Source organism: Solanum verrucosum, unplaced genomic scaffold, assembly GCF_900185275.1.
Source record: "Solanum verrucosum unplaced genomic scaffold, falcon-dt-bn FXZP01000252.1, whole genome shotgun sequence".
Lineage (NCBI taxonomy): Eukaryota > Viridiplantae > Streptophyta > Magnoliopsida > Solanales > Solanaceae > Solanum > Solanum verrucosum.
In genome coordinates, this window is record NW_026019988.1 from 7,853,245 (window position 1) to 7,868,445 (window position 15,201).

Sequence of the window (15,201 nt, forward strand, 5' to 3'; positions counted from 1 at the left end):
ACAATAGAATAGAATATGATACGTTATAAAATAATACATAACAACCATTTAAGCAAAGTGTTAGGGTGTAATTAACTTTCTATTCCATCATAAATTTTGAAGTTGAAACTTGGAATTTGAATTTATTAGGTGAAAATTGAAAAGTAAATTTTAGAATAAAGTTGCGTGGACATGTATTTATTTGAATTTTTTTATAAAAAAAATTGTGAGTATTTAAAAATCCAATCCAAAAATATGTTATCAAACACTAGCTAAAATGATTCCACATCAATTAGAAAGAGTAAAATATTTTACCATTCTATCACAACATGATAAATCATTTGGTTATCAAGATGTTAAGAATATCTCAACCTAAAATTATTATCTTTTAATATGAAATAGCCAATCTTATTATTTTGATACAAAATAATTACTAATATGCATGATAAAAATAAAATAATTTATATTTTATCTTTGAAAAAAATATATTATTATCTCATATCTTGCCACTCAAACAATACCTTATTGATTTATTATTTTATGGGAATGTGGAATGCTTGCATTAAATATTCATCTATTTTGTTTACTAGTAGCATAATTTATTTATCTTCCATGGTGTACATGCAACAAGGATTAGATTTTAGTAGGATATTTTTTATTCTATATCTTAGCCGTTACATTTTCCTTTTTATATTTTGGAGATATTTTCTTCTTTTTTTTCTTGTAGAAGTCTGACCAAACTTTTTAGTTTTTTTAAAAAAAAATTATTTACAATAAAATTTAGAAGTAAACAATGTGTAGTAGTAAACATAAATATTAGTCACCAACAAAGTTGTGGTCGAGTGATAAGTAGTCCTTCATCATAAGAGGTCTCGAGTTCAAGTATATGAAACTTCTCGATGCGAATTCAGATTTAATCGGGCTCTAACGTGGATACCGGATACCAACTGAAAAACCTAAAAAAATACATAAATATTAATACTAAAGAGTTTAATTTAATACATATCAACAAAATAAAGTTTTGTGCACTATTAGATTATAATATTTATAGATAAATTTATAAATACTTTTTTATGGAGTGATCCTTGTTGTAGATATTTTAACCTTTGGATAATTTGACAAGTGAAAAAATCCTTAAATAATTATGTATATAAATTAAACCTCAATAATAAATAATATAATTTATGAAGATTTAACAAAAGTCGAGACATGAAAAGTTTTGAAAGGTCCATCTAAACTCCCTTTATTTTAGTGGAGAATTTGTGATAATATTGGGTCTCTTTTCATATATACATCAAAACTCTCTTTATCTTAGTGGAGAATATGTGATATTAGGCCTCTCTTCTTCTTTTAGATTTTTTTTTTAAAAAAATTATTGGGCAGTAGTTTCGGTTATTGGAACTAAGACATATGAAAAGAAATCACGTATTTTTTATGTCTCAAATTGTGTAAAGAACCATATTTGACTAGGAACAGAGTTTTAAAATGAAATGAAGACTCTTATATTTTAATGTTATTGCAACGTTTTTAACTTCTAGATTACATCAAATCGAGATCGATATTGAAAAGCATACAAATTCGGTACGTAAAATTTGAATCTAAGAGTCCACTTACTTGCGATTTCATAAGCATATTGGACTAATCTCGTGAATGATCGATTGTTGGACGCATCTTAAGCATACAGATGTGAGCCTTGCGAGAAAGAGTCTCACATATCTATTTTACGAAATTTTATAAGTGCAATCCTAAAAAATAATTTTTAATTTCATCATTTAATATATTGATTTGATAATATAGAAATTATTATCCAAGAATTGTTATTCACGTTTTTTCTATACTTATTTTGGAGGACAAGCTAATTTAATTATAAAAAAGGTACGAAATAATAAGAGAAAATTGGTGGGGTTAGAAATTTAGAGGGAAAAGATGTCTCTATCAAAATTTTAAATAACTTTTTTTTTGGAGCCAATGATATTATAAACTTATCACATAATGTAATCAGTCTTTTAATTAAAAATTTCGATTTCAAATTTTGGATATTTTTAAGAAATACTTCATAGAAGCATTTTCTCAAAAAAAAAAAACTCTATGCGATAAAAATTTAATTAATCATATTTTAATGCAGACAACAAATATCAAATATCCCATGATTTTTAAAAAAATAAATAATAGACTTGTTTATAAACTTATAAATGTGACTACTTATCCAATTTCCAACGTGAAAAAAAAAAACATAAAATATAGAAAATGACAAATAAATTTGCAGTTTGGCCCCTCTCGTTAAATTTGGGTACTGTTTGGTCCCACCTTTATGAGAGCTTCACCTTCACGTACCACTAAAGCGCGTGAGTAATTAGGATATTATGTACCTGATAGCAATCCAGAAGTGATCCAGCTGGTTAAGAAGTACACTTGAAGGCCAAAAGTTTAAATAAATTACACTTTACACCCCATATTAAATTTTTAATCTTCTTTTGTTTGGTTCGTGGCAAGCACACCCACGTTTGGTGTCTTTTCATGATTTTTTTTTTCTTTTACGTGCAAGAAAAGGGGAAAGATCAAGGATTTTGGCGCACTGAATGAGGTTGTTGTATGAGGTGGAGTATTGGTCAATCAAGAACTCATGACAATGTTCAAAAGATGCATATTTTGCATGGGAGATGAAGATGTTGAGATGGATGTGTGAGCATACTAAAAGTGACAAGATCAATAATGAGGTTGTCCGGGAGAAGGTGGAGTGGTCTTAATGACGGGCAAGAAGCGAGACTAAGATGGATTGGATATGTGCAGGGGAGGTACATCGATGCCATAATGAGGAGGTGTGCATGCGAGAGGCTGGTTGTAGAGGATCTGTGGAGGGGTAGGGTAGGTCGAAAAAGTATTGGGGAGAGCTAATTAGAAAGGATATGACACAATTTTATATTACCAAGGACACTACTTTAGAAAGCAAGGAGTGAAGGTTGGGTAGTAGGATAGAAGGTTAGTAGGGATAGAGTGTTGTCTTGCCTTGTGAAGGTTTAGTGTCTGTCGTACAACTAGTCGTATCTTAGTAGTTCTTGTCATATACGTTGTTTATTGAATTATGGCACTCTATTTTAATTTGTTGTTATTATTGCTTTTCTTTTCTTATTGATTGTTATGTTTTCTTCTTCTTTTACTTGAGTTTGTTTGCACCTGAACCGAGGTCTTTCAGAATTAACTTTTGTGCCTCTATAAGGTTTTGGTAAGGTTTGCATACACTTTATCATACTCAGATCCCACTTTGTGAGATTTCACTAGGTATGTTATTGTTGTTGTTGGGTTTAAGTTCTGCATATGGAAAAAAAACCATGCAAGTGCCTCCTTCTATAATGGAGTCCTACTCGATGTAAATTTAAATTAATCAAACTCGTGCAAAGTATCTCAAATTTTATGAACCCAAAAGTATATGATTTGGGTCTACTTTTTGTGAGATAAAAAAAAGTTCTCATATAACTAGTGTAGTGTCAATATGAAGTACGTATTAAAATTGTTTGTACAAGTTGAACGCATAATTATTAGATGTAAAATACTTTTACTTGTGTCGCTATGTTTAAGAAATCAAACTTATAAAAATATAAAACTATATATCAAAAAATCAATTTAACTCTCATAAAAAAAAAAATTAAGTAAAGAAATAGAGCTCACGTAGTTATCTATGAATAAAAAAATCAATAATAAAGTGCATAAAACATTACTATTAGCTATAGAAGGCATTCATGACCAAATTCACTTCAATATTTATTGTTATCTAACTACGTACTAAGCAATGTATAAATTAGTAATAAATGCTATTTTAAAAGTTATTTTATTCAAAAAAGTGGAATAAAGAAGAAAATCTCCAAAGGGGCCATTAGTAAATGATTAATCTTTCAATTTTATGATAATCTCCAAATGGTTGTGATGAAGCAGTAAATATTCTTTCATCTTTAATTAGAGGTTTCGAATTTGAGTCCCCCTAAATATGGAGTCGCCTTTGTAAGAGAGCATTTTACACTAAATATGAAACTTCATAATTCGAATTTAAATTTAGTTGAATTTCAATATAGACATCAAATGCTGAAAGAAAAATAATAATATATGTCTCAGTAGTTAAAAAACAGTTCCTAATTTATGGTAAATGCAATTATTTTCCTACTTTCTAAGGCACCATAGACTTTACTATATTGCTAAAGTTAGTTTACTTTTCTTTTTTGTTTTTATTTTTACCCAATCACTTTTGGTTGTTCTCCCAATTAATTAAATATTAACCAGTCATCTTCTCCAGTTTATGAATTTTTTACTTATATATATTGTTTTACTTACTGGATTCTAATAATAAGTTATCTATACATATAAAACATTTTTTATATATATATATATAGTTTGAGTCAAAATTACTAAATTGTGTTGTTTGCTTACTATTTTTTTTAAAAGTATATATTTTTTTAAAGTGTTTGAGTTAATTAATCATTAATAGTTGTAAAGTTATAAAGTGTGATTAAAATGATAAGGCATATGATTCTCCATTAATCATGATTAATAAGATATATCAAGTGGTAAAGAATTTTTGTATTGATATTTATTATTATTCCTCATTTTTGTAAGCTACATTTTTTAAATTGTCCTCATTGAGACCAGAAAAAAAGTAATTTTATTTGGTGTAATTTTACCAGCAGGGTTTGACAAGAATATATATTATTTATATTGTTTCTGATAAATTCTTAGCTTAAGTAAAAACATATCATTAATAATGGATGCATGTAAATTCGCCTGAACATTACAATTGCACATAAGAAAAATGAATAAGACAAATTATTATTCACTATATATACCATGTAAATACTCATGTTAACTAGTCAATTTGTATTTGTACATATACCACAAATTAAAAATTATTTTTTCCTATTCTTTAATATAATTGCCATGATAATTAGTTAATTAGGTTATAATCATGCAACAAAAAGTTGGCTCTTGTGGCCTACCATGAAATGATTTAAATTTGACCAGATTAATTAGAGGATGAGATAATGCATGATTAATTGGTTGTTAGTTTTTGATTCATTTTATTATCTTATATGCTCTCTTGTCCCATCTATAATTGGGATATTATTATTATAATAGATATAGATTACTAAATATATGTTTATAATTGCTTGGGTCAGTGTTGTTTCTAGAATTGCCATATGGATTGTGATAATGTCCAATTTTTTTTTTCTCACCACACAATTATATTATACACCTAAATATTTTGTAAACTCAACCTCCCAAATAGATTATTTAAAAATAATAATAATTCGTACACTCTTTTTTTTCCAATTTATATGGTATCTTTTGTTTTTCGAGATTCAAATCGAGCTCCAGCCTTGCTTGCGTTCTTCATCGGCGTTCGTCAGATGTATCACTCATCTCGCTCTCCACGGAGCGGTAAGGGGTCTTCTTGTGTGTTATAATCTTTACGGGAATGAATCACATATGTTGGTTGAGAATTACTCGGGAATTCATTGATAATGACTTTGCCAGATTCTAGGGAGGCTACTCTTCTTTTTTGTCGATCGAGTAACACTTATCATAATTATTTTTAAATATTTAAATTTTTAATTCTAAATGTTTAATAGATTTAATTTAGTTTTTCGTAGCATTGCTTTCTTAGAATTTTAAGTTGGGAGGATAATCTTTATGTCTTCACCAAATTTAGTTGTAAGATTTTTTCCTTTTAATTTCAACATATATAGTACTATGTTTTTGACACGTAACTCCTACTAGATATAATGTAGCATGTAAATAGAATATTTCAAGTATGCTAATACTAAAAAGAACTTAAAATCTTCACGTGGTATTCTATTTGGACATATAACTATTTAGTTTCTTTTTTCTTTCAAAAAATATTTGGGGGGTAGGGGAGGGGAAAACGAGGGATTACAAGATGTGTGAATCGAAAATGGGAAAGGGTAAAAAATACCATTTAACTTTGTTTTATTAGTTGATTATGCCATTACCGTTAAAATGAAGTTATTCTTACCCCTGTCGTTACTAATTTCGTCGTTTGTGCCCCTCAATTGGATGGAAAATCCCAAATCAATTAAAATTACCCAATTTTATTGTTTTTTTTTTGAAAAGGAACACAAGTTTAAAGATGAAGATGAACAAAAATGGGCTATATTATTGGGTGGGTCGGGTCGGGTTAAAATTGGATAATTTTAATTGATTTGGGACTTTCCATCCAATTGAAGGGCACATATAATAAAATTAGTAACGGCAGGGATAAAAATAACTTCATTTTAACGGTAAGGGCATAGTCAACCAATAAAACAAATTAAGTTGAGTGATTTTTAACCCTTTTCCCAATAGAAATTCTCATAATTAGAGGGGTAGAGCTAGAAGTTTGGATGCAAATTCAATGAACTCATTAGCTTTTACTCAAATAATCCATTTATATTAAGGAATGATATATATGTATATACACACTAAATTTAAAACTTAGTAATTAAAATTCAAAATTCATAAAATTAAATTTTTGGCTCTAACTCGACTCACAAACAAGGTAAAAGTTTGAGTAACTAACCAACTGAGCTACTAAGTTAACATTTTTAAGTGATATTCTAATTAAACACCTCAACTTCTAATAAAATATTTTAGTTAGATGCATATTTTATTCGTCTAAATAAAATATACTGAAAAAAAGGTTATATATTTTAATATGTTTTTATTAAGGAACCCTATCGACCAACCAATTTGACATGATGGTCAAAGTGAAGTCTACAAATTGCTACTTGCCTATATATATGCTGACCATTTAGTTTGATTTAATTGTCAAACTTTTTGAACATTCAAATGTTTTTATATCCTCAATTTGAACAAACAAAACTGACCAAATGACAGGTCATTTTGCTTATAATGTTCATGCAAATAATGTATTTTTATTCCCCTCATATTCTTTATTTTATGTTGTTAAATAATGATATAACCAAGTACACATGAATGATTAACAAGTAATTAATATATTTAGCTAAGTATAAATTAAATTTTCTTGTCAACCTTTTTCTTTTATGTACCTGCAACTTGTTTGATCAATCTTGGTTTACATATTTACGATAGTTACAAGCAGATCAAATTATGAGTTCAGTGAAATTAATAATTTAAATTCAAAATTTTGTATTGAAATTTAAAAAATTCTCTTAATATGCATAAATGATTTATTTCAATCAGTAACCCATTTTAATTTGTTCATGCAATTATTTTCCTTTTCTTAATTAAAAAAAAAAATCGAAACAACATATAGCTATCCCGTTTGACTGATTTTATGGAACTTTTTCAAGTGATTTTTTGTTTTTCACTTACAAAATTCTATTATTTTCAGAATAAATACATATTCAACATATTTAGACTCAACTTGATTATTAAATATCTTTTTCAACTTTTTGACAAATATTATTTTTCGGAAAAATCATAATTTTTTTTTATGTTCAAATTAAATGCCTACTTAAAATCTTAAAACCACCACAAAATAATGTATGGTTCATCAAGCTCCTTAATTATTTGTTAATCAGGTGGGATGCTCGTAGTTTCCACATACTTCTTTTCTTTAACAAATCGAACAAATTTTTTCATCTGTCTCAATTTATATAATTAGATTTAAAATATACAAAGTCAAAATACTTAAGTTTAAGCTCGAATCCAAGTAAAATTTCTTTAAAATAAATTTTACTGTTTAAATACACACAAATAGCACTATATATCAACATAGTCAATAATTCAAAACAGTTCCAAAAAAATTGAGAAAACTATCGTTAAATAAAAAATAATTTAACTCTTCAAATGGTACTACACATAAAATGAGACGGAAGGAGTAATTTATTTTAAAAACATCCTCAATTTTGTCGTTGTTTTCTTTCCATTCCTCTGGTTCATGTGATATTCTCCTGTTTCAATTTGTTTTTGTCTTTTTTCTGACAATTTTTAATTTTATCCTTTCACATGACATGTTTACAAGATTTGTATATCTTTAATTTAAGATTATAAAATTTAAAAATCTTCTTTATTTTTTTCGTTTAAGATCAAAATCTGACAAACAGATTAAAGTGAGGAGTATCTAATCAGGGCGTTGGGACAATGATCTGATTTGTCACTACAACCACTTATGTTATGCTATTTTATTATTATAAGGTTGTATATTTGACTTGATATTAGAATGGAGACATTTCACCTTCTATATTTAATTCATTCTTATCCTTTACCTGTTTATATTTCATATGAAGAATAATGATTAGTTGGTAGATTAGGATGGAATAATACAATTAGTTGGTGGTTAATTTATTAAATCAAATATATAGATAGTAATATGTATAATAGACTATTAGCAGTTCCCACTTATAGATTAATTAATAAACAATTTTCGTAATTAATTAATGTAATTTTTGTTATGAATAAGTACAAGACCTATCATCATCATTGCAACTATATCACACGATGGAATGACGTAAATACACAATAATGCATGTGTTCTAGGTGTATATTTAATTTGTGTGTATATTTGGTGAGGGAAGGTTCGGACAGGGCAGAGTAAGGTAAGGTCGAGGTGTTAAGTCACTTCATTTTTTTGGTGAAAAATTATATTAGTTATATACAATTAAAATTCTATTTTATGCATATATAATAGATGTTGAACCTTATTTGACTTCTTCTTGTAGTTACTTCTTCATATTTTCAACTCTTTTATGAAAATTCTGATTCACCACTAAATTTGGGGGGATGGACGTGGATGGAGAGGGCAGAGTAAGGGGCATTAAATGAACAAGTTAGATTGAATTTGAGCGGATCAAAATATGTCAAATTAATAAATAAGTGGCTCATACGTGGATGATAGGGCAGAGTAAGGGTGTCAATAGGCAGATTGAATTAAATTTGGGTTAGTGGTATAGCCAAAAATTTCATAAAGAATGTCCAAATTAAACTTTGAATAATAAATTTTAAAAAACAAACAAAAACTCTATAGAGGATTTGATATTGCATGCCCTACATACTTTTGCACTCAATTACTGTGGAGCTACTGCTCATTTCATGTCAAATTTATTGAACCTGGCGTCACTTAGATTTTGTTCATGTCGCTAAATTACGAGTTTCCATTGATTCTCAAGCCGTTCAGAATACTATATATACCGATATAAAGTAAAATTTGACTTATATATAATACACTTTTCGACGTAGAATATTCAACTGAACACCCCAACATTACCGTAGCTCCGCTCTTGATTTGGGTGGGTCATTAATTACATGAGTTGTAATAAATTAAGCTGAAATGTACTAAAAAGATCCACCTATTTTTAATAACCAAAATTCTCGATTCAAACTCTAAAATAATAATAATAAATTATTAGAGGAGTATTTCTTCTTTAACGAGCTTTATACGAATTTAAACTAATCAAAATTTAAAACGAATATTCAACCCCCAGATGGAAAAAAGAAAAAAAAAACTCCTCTTTTTCCCCTTTTTCTTTTCTACTTCTTTTTGCATTTAAACTCAAGATAATAGGCAAAAATATTTTTTCATTCTTTCCTTCCTTCCCTTTCTTTTCTCTCATTTTACACAAAGCATTTTCTAAATACAGAAAGAATAGATATATCATATATGGACCCAAACCTTTTATTTTCAAAAAAATATCATATTTAGCCTTACCAATCAGAGTGGATGCCTTGATGATTAAAATACTATGAAAATCTTTTATATGGGTCCAATATTTTTATTTTGTCTCTTTTCTTTATTGAAAACAAGGGTTTCTTTGCATTTTTTTTTCTCTTTTGAGTCATGTAACCATATCCAGGATATAAGATTGATATATTATTTAGCTTTAAAGTCATAATTAAAATATAATAAGAAGTTTTGTCCTTTTTTGTCCTTTTAATATGCACAATTCATGAATAATTTAACAAGATAGATAAAACGAAAAATAATACAAATTTTTGCTAGCTCGTCGTCCGACAAAGTTGGTAAATAATTGGAACCCACAAGTAATTAAGATTTGTAATTCAGTAAAGGAAAACATGTGAACAGTTTAACAAGATTGGTAGAATGAAAATTGTATTAAAATTAGCTTGACATAGTTTGTGAATAAGGCAACATTTGTCAATACGGCCGATTTATGAATAATTTAACAAAATGTGTAGAATAAAGATTATTCCAAACTTATAACATGTCCAACATAAGTTGTGAATAAAGGTAATTCACCAATAGTATGATATAATTTGTGAATAATTAAGTAAGATAAATAATATAAATTGTACCAAATTACTTATGACTCGCCCCATTCAACATATATAACTTGTGAAAATCTAAGACAAGATTTGTTGATTCCGTAAAACTTGTAAGCAATTTAACAAGATAAATGGAAATTCTGATTTCGCCCCACCCCTCTATATATAATGAATGAATACTTGAACAACAACTTGCTAATTTTTCTAAAGTCTTTCTTTAATTTGTTAGCTCAACTACCCCCAAAAGTAGAATTTATTCATTTAATTTACTTTAATATTCTCTTTGGTAGTTATATTCAATTATGGCTATCTTGTGGTCCTGGTGGACCTATAGTTAAAATACTATCAAGTATACTTTTCCAACATAGACATAATTTCAAGTGTTATATATGCATCTTTAATTTGTATCATATAATAATAACAGATATATAACTTTTACATGATGTGTCGATATTAATTGAACAAGGAAATTAATTTCTAGCACTATGGTTTATTTATATATATGAATGTTTCTGACATTATATATCCACAATGTCCTCCTCCTAATTTACATGAAGTGACAACCTTCATTGGAATTTTAAACATTCTTATCATGTTTAAAATTATAATATATATATATATATATATATATATATATATATATAATGTCCAGGAGATGCAAAGGAATTTATATGTTTCGATAGATGTTTTTTTTTTATCAGAATTCACGTTATTTTAGTAGTGACACGTGAAAACTAATGTACGGATATTCAAAAAGGTTTATAAATTAAGGCTTTGAACTGTTACAATTTCCATCCATTACCCTACATTTTTCAGTTAGATGTTTTAATTAATTTCTTCACATACCAATTATCAGAAAATAAATGGACAGATTAATTAGAAGGCCAAGATCCATTAAATAAGTTGAATCCTAAAAAAAAATGAATGATTTTTTTTTAATATTCCTCTCTAGAAATTAAGCTGTATAAATATTGACATATACTCCCTTCATCCCATAATAATTCCCACATGTTACTTTTTGAGACTTAATTTGATCAATTTTTAAATTAAAATATTAAAAAATTATAAGTTGCAATCTTCTTATATCAATAAGATGAAAAAAACATCTTTAAAATATTGACAAAATTTAAGTGATTCGACTTTGAAAAAATAAAACGTGATAAATATTCACTACAACAAATGTGATATATAGCTACGAAATTATTAGTTACGATATCAAATTCATCACTAATTATTCGCTTTTAGTGACAAAATTTACTTTTCGTGCTTAAATATATGAGACACAAACTTTTAGTGACGAAACAAAAAAAATCCGTAGCAAAGTTTCGTCTACTATAGTTTACCACCAAAAAATTAATTGGTGCCATTTGTTAAGTAGTGTTAGTCACAAATTTAAAGTTATCGGTGACACATTATTTCGTCACTAATAATGTATCTAATTCATGACAAATTACTTTTTGTCTTAAAATTTATTGATTTTTTTACCCAAAAAAATTTCATCTAAAAAAATATGTTGTTACAATATTGACAAATTTGAATTCGTAGTTAAATATTATAAGTTTTAGCTATAAGAATTTAGCTTTAATTATGATATTTATTTTCGTCACTAATAGTATAAATAATTGGTGACAAAGATTTTATTGTCTCTAAACAATCTGTGATTTAGTGACAACAAAAAAATTGTCACAAAATATGTAAGGTGTTAAATAGCGACGACTTAAAATTTGTAGTGAATAATTCAACTATTTGCTATGAAAAAAATCCATAGCTAAATACAATTTTTTTTTTTGCTACAATTGTTCATAATTAGAAGTGACAACTTACAAAAAGAATAATATAAGTGCTTCATAAGAAATAGACAGAGTCCTTTCGTTAATTGGCGAGGAAAAATATTAAAACCAACGAATTCGGTCCATTTTGTAAAAATGAAAAAGTTCAAGTCATGAATTTTCTTAAATTACACAATTATAAAATGCATTATTTCAAAAATACAATCCAGGTTATAAGTATCGTGAGTGAGGTACGATTCTGCCACTAGATCACTAATATTTGTTGGTTTAACACTATATTTTTTATTTGATACACTTTCATCGATAAAGACGATAGAAAAAATAATTTCTCAAGTCTTGGTGCTAATTTTTGTGTGTATTGATTTGTGATTGGTAAACTACATAGACTGAGTCGATCTATTTGCTTCTGTCTAAAAATATGTAGATATTTAATAGTAATTCCACAAATGCACGTAGATCAACTATACAGAGATAACATCGACTTACAAACTTAGACTTTGCAAAGGTGCGAAATATTTCATGAATTTCTATTAACTTTTCCATCAGTGTGAAAATCAAAATAAACTAAAAAATGAAAGCACAAATGAAAGAAACGAACAACCTAGGATTTCAAATATATTATTATGAAGTACTATAGTTATGGGTATCGATGTTTTTTTTTTTACAAAATAATTGATTTACTGACCGAATTGAACCGATTATTCAATTTTTTAAATAAAATCAAAAGTTTAATTTTATATAAATTTATAATTGTACTATATAATTTTTAAAATTTATAAAAATAACAGAATTGTACTAAATATATTTGAAGATATGTTAAAAAATATACAGTTTAATTAAAATATAATCTACATTTGAATGAATTGTGAATGGTAAATTTCATGCACTTGTGTATGTGTATAAATAATCATATAATATATTATATCTACAAAAGTTATATTTGAAAGAGGTGAATGAAGTAGAAAATAAATTTAAAATGAGACAAGAGAGAGTTGATCGGATGATAAGCACTCCTCACTTCCAACCTTAAGGTTGTGAGTTCGAATCCCCAAGAAAGCATGATGTGGGAGCTCCTAGGGAGGAGTTTAAAATAAATTTGAGATTGGGGGGGGGGGGGGGGGGGGGGAGGATAATAGGAAAATTAACCTTTTTTATAATAATAAAATTGTCCCTAATTAATACATTTAATAACAAAATAATTTTTGGTATATAAAATATAGTCATTAGTGACGAAATTAGATTTTGTTCAACTACGAAATGCATATAACTTTAGAGACAACTGATATCGTCACTGATTGAAGTAAAATAATTAGCGACGATATAATTTTGTCGGTAGTAATAACCTTTTTAGTGACAAAACATACTATTATCTACAAAAAAATACTTTTTACGACAAATGAATTTGTCACAAATGTTTAAGCATTTGGGGACGATTTTTCTTTTTGTAGTTACTATAATACTTTTAGCGACGAAGCACTAAATCGTCTTTGTATACTTTTAGAGACACACATTTAGTGACGACTGAGTGACAAATTATTTTTCGTCTCACAAGATTTTTAGTGACGAAATATGATTTATAAATGACGAAATTATTTGTTCCTGATAATCGAATTTGTTGTAGTGATTTTAGAACGGAGGAGTAATTAACAACATGGGACACTCGTGTGCTATAACTTAGTGGAGTAGGTTTAGTAACTAATATAATACACAATTAGAGATGGAGCTAATTAGGTACAAAATAAAAAGTTTAACAAAACTTTCCAGATTAATTAAATAATTTTCAGATAAAACAAAGATAAATAATAGAAGTTCGGTGAAGACATTGATTGCAATAGGAAAATTATTATATTATCAATTTTTAAAAGGAAAATTAAAGGGAATACTAAATGTAGGAAATAGTGGGTTGATATTTGTGGGACAATCTATACAATAATTATCATTAATATTATTGACTAATCAATAGTGGTTAAGCAGTTCTTTTTCTGATAAGGATGCATACAAAAATGTTAATTATTGTCATCCAAAAACTAATAAAATAAACTTTAATAGATGATGATAAATCAGATGACCAAAAAAAAGGAATTATAATAACAATGGAGGTAATTCCAAAAGATTAGGTAATTAAACATTTTAGGATTCTACCATTTCAATAATTAAAATGAATATATATATATATATATATAACAATAGTTGTAGGAATGAGTTAAATGAATTACTAAATGTAGGAAATAGTGGATCGATAGTCAATGAAATGAGATGAAAATTATGAGGTTTCACATTTAAATTTCAGTAGAGGCAATTTTTTTTAGGTGATTTGTTAGTATCTGTTTAGGCCTTAGTGGATTAAGTTATTTAGTATATCAACTAATGAAAGATAACCAAAATTTAATAAATTTAATTGAGATGCATACAAATAAGTTCAAACATTGTGATTGTAAAAAAGAAGAAGATAGATGAATTATTTAATTGACAATTAATTTTCATTTACTTGATTGAAAAAAGACATAAAAAATACAATTAATTGTAATTTACTTGATTGAAGAAAGACATAAAAGAACAATTAATTGTAATTTACTTGATTGAAGAAAGACACAAAGAACAATTAATTGTAATTTACTTGATTGAAGAAAGACACAAAGAACAATTAATTATAATTTACTTGATTGAAGAAAAACACAAAGAACAATTAATTGTAATTAACCTTTTTTATAAAAATTTTATTCGATGTTCGATATCTATTTTGAGACTCGTTTAATTCTTAATTTGCGTCAGAAAGTTAGCTTTTTCAATGGATCAATGGTCTTTTTGGCTGGTTTCTAAAGTTAAGCTTTTCCAAGTACAGTTTTGCTGTCACAGTAAAGATGCAGTTTTGGCAATATGAAGGACAATTATTTTTCAAGGCCACACTTCTCGAACCATTCAGGCATCTAGTTTATAGAATATACATTTACTATTAATTTAATATACATACTTATACACCACACTATACACATACATTGGTAGTGTATATTTTTGTGTATACGTTTATCATATTGATAAACCAATTAACTCAAATATATATATACACCCCTCGCAAAAAGTCCAAGCTACTATATTTTGTCTAATTATATTAGGGAAAAAATTGTGAAATTTTTGTCACTAATGGTGCCCTTAATAAAGTTGTTGAACTACTTATTCTTGAACT